The 7,282-nt window shown below is 37.5% G+C and overlaps 1 long non-coding RNA gene across 1 annotated transcript; it reads right to left on the bottom strand.

Annotated features, from left to right (window-relative positions):
* Positions 1–1,082: 1,082 nt before the first annotated feature.
* Positions 1,083–6,063, bottom strand: LOC142197648 (uncharacterized). The gene is made up of 2 exons (XR_012715327.1): positions 5,896–6,063; positions 1,083–3,967 (listed from the first exon to the last, which is right to left on the bottom strand). It is a non-coding gene; the product is annotated as an uncharacterized LOC142197648 (long non-coding RNA).
* Positions 6,064–7,282: the final 1,219 nt, after the last annotated feature.

The following is a 7,282-nucleotide window of genomic DNA, read 5'->3' as shown; positions in this document are numbered from 1 at the left end:
CCTGACTAAATGTACATGCACTCCAATCTAATATTTTTTGAATTGCAGAAACAACTGCAATATATACATAGTACTCCTCTGTAATAGGCGGAGTGTGTGATATGTGATAGGCAGTGCTGAATTTACAGGTCAGCAGCCTGTTGACACACTCTGCCTATCACATATGGCAGCCTCTGCCTATCAAATATGGCACACTCTGCCTATCACATATCACACACTCTATCACTTATGGCACACTCTGCCTATCACATATGGCACACTGTCTATCAGATATGGCACACTCTGCTATCACATACGGCATGCTCTGCCTATCACATACGGCACACTTTCTCTATCACATATGGCACACTTTCCCTATCACACATGGCACACTCTGCCTATCACATATGGCACACTCTGCTTATCACATATGACACACTCTGCCTATCACATATGGCACACTTTGCCTATCACAAATGGCACACTGCTTATCACATATGACACACTCTGCCTATAACATATGGCACAGTCTGCCTATCACATATCACACACTCGGCCTATCACATATGGCACACTCTGCTATCACATACGGCATGCTCTGCCTATCACATATGGCACACTGCCTATCACATATGGCACACTTTCCCTATCACATATGGCACACTTTCCCTATCACACATAGCACACTCTGCCTATCACATATGGCACACTCTGCTTATCACATATGGCACACTCTGCCTATCACATATGGCACACTTTGCCTATCACAAATGGTACACTGCTTATCACATATGGCACACTCTGCCTATCACATATGTCACACTTTACATTTTCGGATGGCTTTAAAATGTCTGACCTTACAAAATCTAATCACCATCTACCAGCATCTGCAACATTCCCTTTGTGTCCTCCTTCCATCCACATAACACTGTAAGTTCTTCATTCTAAGATATAAACACCCAAACCTTACATATTAAAGAATACTATTCGGTATCTTTCCCCAGTCACAGGCACAGTCAGGCCTTGTGTATAACACAAAGATGTTTGGATGATCAAATAAATCACACGGCATAATATAATAAAACATTACGTATAGTCATTACTTTTCCATATTCGATTTTATTTAATTTGATTAAATTAAGCTTACAAAATGATAGATCACTATTGTAGAGGTCAATATATCCTGGCACATATAGTAACACCGTTATTCCAACATGACATAAAACCCAGAGATTTTCCAGTCAATTGATTGAGTCCTAAAATATATATATTCCTATGTATATGCTATTATAGAGAATGGCATTCAACCAGTGTTTATAGTTGGTATTCTGGGCAACAAGTATAGTATAACACTGTACCGATCATATTCAACAACTAAACGTTGTATCACAGCACAGTCAACTACAGTTGAATGACACATGGAAGTACAAATTTCCTCTACATAAAACCTCAGATTTCCATAATGCTCAAATAACGAAGATACTTCTAATAGCTAACAGCTATCCATGCAGTTAGGTTACTTTTAGGACTACTGGTGCATATTGCAAAAATGTGTGAAAAAAATAATTCAAGAAACACTCTAAGCAAAACTAATACACCAAGGCCAGAGGAGGCATGTCCCAGGGATTCAAACACCATGGGGAGAATGCCTGTGTCATGCACCGCCCCCTCCGGCCCAACATTACGCATCAGTTTTGCCTGAAGTATTCCTTTAAAATTTGAATGCTGTAGTTGCTGTCAGGAAAGCTCTTGTATAGATATTTGGGAAACCTACCAAATACTATATTATGTAAGTATTATCAATCCCTCTACGCTACTTTTCTAGCAGGGCCCTTTCTTGCGACAAACTTGCTCTAACCCCCATTTTGGGCCTCGCTGGACACATTGTGCTATAGAAGACAGATTAGAATGAGGAATGGGGCACGGATGGGACACCTGGGCCTGACATAGTTATTATATCTCATTCAAGAGCACAAACATGCAAATGATTTATGAAGTAGCCAGAGCCGTTCCATAAATCAGTCATCCCCTGTGCTGGTTGGGGCCATTAATAAGACTGGCATACCTAATGTCTTAATAAATCTGCCCCATTATATGTTATCTAGTATTTCCAAGAACACCCGGGGCAGATTTACTACTACTATCTAAAAGTTGGACAGTGCAGACTTAGGCTAGACTTAGGTTGGACAGATTTACCAAAGTGTACAATGCTATTTGTTAAATCTGTCACATTATTAGACTCTCTGGTCTAACTTTACACCTTTTATTAGTTGGCTTGGTTTACACAAAAAATGCACCATAATTCGACATATTTTTGATGCATGGTATTGCAATTGAGGCCACACCCCTTTTGTACAAGTTGTAAAAGTATCTAAAAAGTGTCTAAAACATATGCTAAATGTGGCCAGGGCATATGAGACAGTTTTTGGTGCAAGTTACTATTTTGCTTAGTAAATTCTCATCAATGTTATTGATGCTTAGTTCTCTGCAAGAAAATTTGGTACATATTAATAAGCAATGTTCTTCTACAGTACACATACAATGAATGACAGATGGACCCTGCTTAAATGGAAAAATTGAGAATTTATAATTTCAAGCATTTTTAAAAGTACTAAGGAGCAAAGATATCTCTGTTGTAACTCAGGGCAACTCATTGTACAAAGGACTTTATGTATCTATCCTGCAGTAAGTTATTGAAATGTGAGAGAAAGGCAATTTACATTGTATCTATTGCAAAGAAAATAATCAATTGAATACAAGCAAAAACTGAGGGTACACTCAGAAAGATGGCTCAGTCAAATCATTGCATTGAAATAAGAGATTTTTCTTTACTTACTGTGATACAGATGTTACTAGTTACTATTTCTTTTTCTATCACATTGTATATATCGCACCCTCATTTCAGTAAACAATAATACATACGTGATCTTAGGCCTGCTGTGAAATTAGATGTATAATCTATATATAGTGCAGAAAGATACCAATGGTGCCCTTATTTCGTAGTACCCCAATAAGAAATACCACATGTAAAAAGAAGTGATTCAAATCAGAACTGACAAGACAAACTTGTGGAAAGACTAGCTGGCAATGATTTGTTACGACGCCAGACTGATGGGATGTTGAGTCCAAAGGACAATGAGGTTATTGTCCATCATACTAATACAATGAATTGCTTTCATGTCAGGGAGCTTTCTTTCCATCTCATCTTGTATGCTGCTTAATATAGGTTCCGAGCATAGAGCGGTTATTGACACGTATGCAGGTGTATTATTTCACTGTAAGAAATAACTAAAGCAGCATTAACCATATTTATTAATTCAGCCATATGACTAGCAATGTAGTGGTATATACTATACTACAATATGAATATATAGATGCTACTTTTTTCTAAAACATGAACAAGGCAAGTCCTTCCAGTTTCTGAGATGATCTTTTTTTCTTTTTTTTTTTATCCCAATGTTAGATGTATTTCAAGCATGTCTTCCAGCCACTATGTACCGCTTGTCACAGTTCTTTTTAGAATATTAGTTCACTAATTTTATTTGGGAAGCTGTTGAAGACTCTTTTCGGAGTAGACACTAAAGGTTTTCAATTCCATGTGTCACCAAGATGTTCTTTCGGGGGAAGCCTGAGTAAGTGAAGACGAGTCTCTGAGTTAGATAGGTTGTACACTGATCTTGGTTAGGATTACATATGCCATTCCATGATGTGCTTGATATTGAGAACACAAGAGAGTAGGGGTGAGAGAGTGATATAGTTGCATTTATGCCACAGTCTATTAACAGCAAACATTTAAAACCAAGATGGAGGCAACGCTGAGAAAGACAACAGAGGATGAGGACAAGGAATCTGCACGCCCATGGGTGACTGTATTGTTCGTGGAGGTTGTAACAGGTGATGCTCCGCTTGCATTTGAAGGAGCTGATGCATTTTGCCCTGTCAGAGTTATACCCGTAACATTGGATTTCGGAGTTGACTGACTGTGGACCTAAAATAATCATGTATAAGTTATAAAACCAAAGCCATGAAATAATGTTCTCATTATTACTATGTATCATGTAAAATCTCTCCAATGCACATAAGGTAAGCCAAAAGACAGAAAAACATGTTATTCAAAATAACACAGTGTTAGTATACATTCCATAAGTACATCCATTGCGCTAATATAAATTTCTAGACCAGCATACCCAAGTTTTGGGCATTAGGCTCCCTAGTTTGTAGCAGTTGCTCCAGTATCAGGAACAATATCATCGGCTTTCCTAGCCATATGTTAACACTATAACACTGGAGGTTGCTGATAGGGATTTTTCACATTTACATTTTTAGTTTGTTGTCTTCATTTATTATTACTAGTTAGTAGTAATTAGTATTTAGTGGTAAGTTGTTAATGAAGTTCATTTAAGGCTAATACCATATGTAGTTGACCCACCCGTGGCAATAAGTAGCTGAAATCTGCTTGTTTTCATCACAGGTTTTAGCCCTACAGTTGGGCTTTGCATTGCAATGGTTGAAAATATTGTTTAACCTGCAGCAAGAACATTGACCTGCTGTGGGTTTAAAACCTACTGGACATCACACTTTGAGTTACAGGTTTTTCAGCATTGTGACTTCACTGGAACATCTATATCTTTCATGGGCTTTTCTTTACTACTTAATATGATCTAACATTTGAATGTGACTGTTTGGTCTAATATGGAATTGTAATGATGAGTAAAATGTTTTATATATACAGATGGAGACTAAAAACAATATTATTTCCTATATATCGTTACTTCATTTTTAATATTTTCTCAGTTTTGGCAAAAAATGCACCAAACTGCATAAAGAATTGAATGTGTGATTCCAGCCTTATGGCATCAGCTTCATCAGATCACTTTTGCCATTGTATAGCTGCAGTCCCAGTTTCCTCCCAAGACTGTTCTATGTGTATTAAGGAACACGTCATTGCCTACAAAACCAAATTCTTTATGAATTTATTTTCAATTTTTATAATTGCAACTAATAGATACTTGGCAATAGAAAAGAGCATATTAATCGTAATTAGGGTGGCAAATAAGAATGGAGGCTTGAGGTGGGTGGATAGGAATTGTACACGTAAGCTAGAAATGACAGTGTGGGATAGGAGACATGACGCGTTTAATAAAAAGAAATTCCTAACCTGAAATATGTGTATTAAACGTTTTTCTTTTTAGCAATCGGAAAAAAGCAACCACACCAATATAAAAGTGTTTAGTCATAAAAAGACTACATCTAAGTTGGTAATATCAAAACATTAAATGCATGAAGTATTGGTCTATCTAGGTATATATCACTGTAAATTGGATACATAAGGCAAAAATATAGTAAGAAGAGTGTAAATGTGTATTATGTAGCAATCTTGTATACAAAGATCACACATATGATGGAGACTGGTAAAGCTGGTGATGATAGTGGATGATTTTGTAGCAATGGTACTCTAAGAAACTACAATTTATACACAGAGTGTTTTCTGATTAGATCTGTGTTATAAACTATCAGAGTTACATGTCTACATCACCATTCCCATGTCTCAGTTGTTAAGTGGGGGAATGAATCTAAAGTCTTCTCCATATGGTACTTAAGTCTAGAGTCAAATTTCAAGGAAAGTGGCTCTGTGAGAGTATTTTCAGGTGTTAACTGTTGACATATAGTACATAGGAAGATAGTTGTTTGTATTGTAATAAAACAGTTTACATGCATTTACCCATAATGATATATCACTATGTTGCTAACCACTTAGGATCGAAAATAAAACTAATAACAATTATACAAATATAAACTAATGGTCAGGATTTCCTACAATATTCTCTTTCACATAACTTTCTGTTCTTGTTACACTAAAATGCATTATGTGGATCAATATAGTTCAGAGCAGTATAAAGACGTTAAAAGTCTCACCTGGCTTGGTATGAGAAAAGCCAATAGGACCATTCCTAGACAGAGAACAATGATCTGATTCATCTTCACAGTTCTTGCTATGCCCCTGATTTCAATGTATTACAATACTACTCTTAGTCTAGCTCCTGTTGCAGATGGCAGCTGTTGTGTTCCCTTTAGATGAGAAGGGTGACTGCCTCTGGTGGGGTTTTTATGTGTTCAGCAGGAGATAGCAATACCCATGACGTGCAGGTTTCCTCCCTCCCCATCACATGGTTGCTACACCTTCTCCACCCTCCTTTCCTCTTTTCAACCAGAGACCCTCTTCTGTTTACCTATCTTTTTGTGCTTTTTGTTTGTGGTGTTTCTGGTCTTTGTTCCTAAACTTTATTGTTTTTCTTACTATAGTGGTTTAGGCAACATGAGGGTGTTTTTATAAATGTTTTATTGCAGCCATATGTAGATTATAAATTTATAAAGCTTGCAATATTGTAACAATGGTAAAGTATTGTTATTAGAAGTGGACCTTAATTGTAATATAACATGAAAGAATAAATGTTTTACATGACTCTTATGCAGACTATGGTTTTACATGTCTACTAGACTCCATCTGTTAGCCTTTGCAAGTTTTAGGAGTGATTCATTAGGTAAAGTACACAATGCTGTTAGTAATGACAACAGTGACACCTAAAGGTTGTCACTATCATCTGTAAACCAGGAAAACACAAAATGTGACACGTTTCTCCTGCTTCATGTTTTGATTTGAACATCACTATTATTAAGACCAATTTCATGTACAGGCACATTTCTATGCAAATCCTGGGCTGAAAGTGGTATCCGATCTTTCAACCTAAACCGTTAAAGGGAGTCTATCATTAGAAAAACACATTTTAACTAATGGCACGTTGGAATATCCTTTAAAAAGGCTATTCTACTCCTACCTTCCTACACTCATGTAGCGGACCACCGGAAAATGGCCGCCCAAACGTGCAGTTGGCTCTGGCCAAACCCGAAATGGCAGAGCCAATTGCGTACAGCGCTACGTCCAATGCCTGCAAATGGCAGAAGTTCCGTCGAAGAGGAGGCGGGGAGCAAACATAAGCAGATAAGGGGCGGTGAGGAGTTATGACGCCAGGGTGTGCCCCTGGTGTTCCATGATCATAATTTGCATAACAGATTAAATTGATTTTTATCAGAAACGGCGGGGAGAAGCTTAGAATGGAAGGTAGGAGTAAAATAGCCTGTGATTGTCTAATGATAGACTCTCTTTAAAGCAGTGGCATAACTAAAGTCTTGTGGGCCCCGATGCAAACTTTTGTCCGGGGCCCCCTACCCCCTTCCTAGAGCAAATTCTTGATAGTGGCGGTTATGGGTGCTGCAGAGATATCTCAGATACTTTAAATTATTT

The sequence above is a fragment of the Leptodactylus fuscus genome, chromosome 3 (genome assembly GCF_031893055.1).
Source record: "Leptodactylus fuscus isolate aLepFus1 chromosome 3, aLepFus1.hap2, whole genome shotgun sequence".
NCBI lineage: Eukaryota > Metazoa > Chordata > Amphibia > Anura > Leptodactylidae > Leptodactylus > Leptodactylus fuscus.
This window is presented reverse-complemented; position numbering and strand designations above follow the sequence as displayed.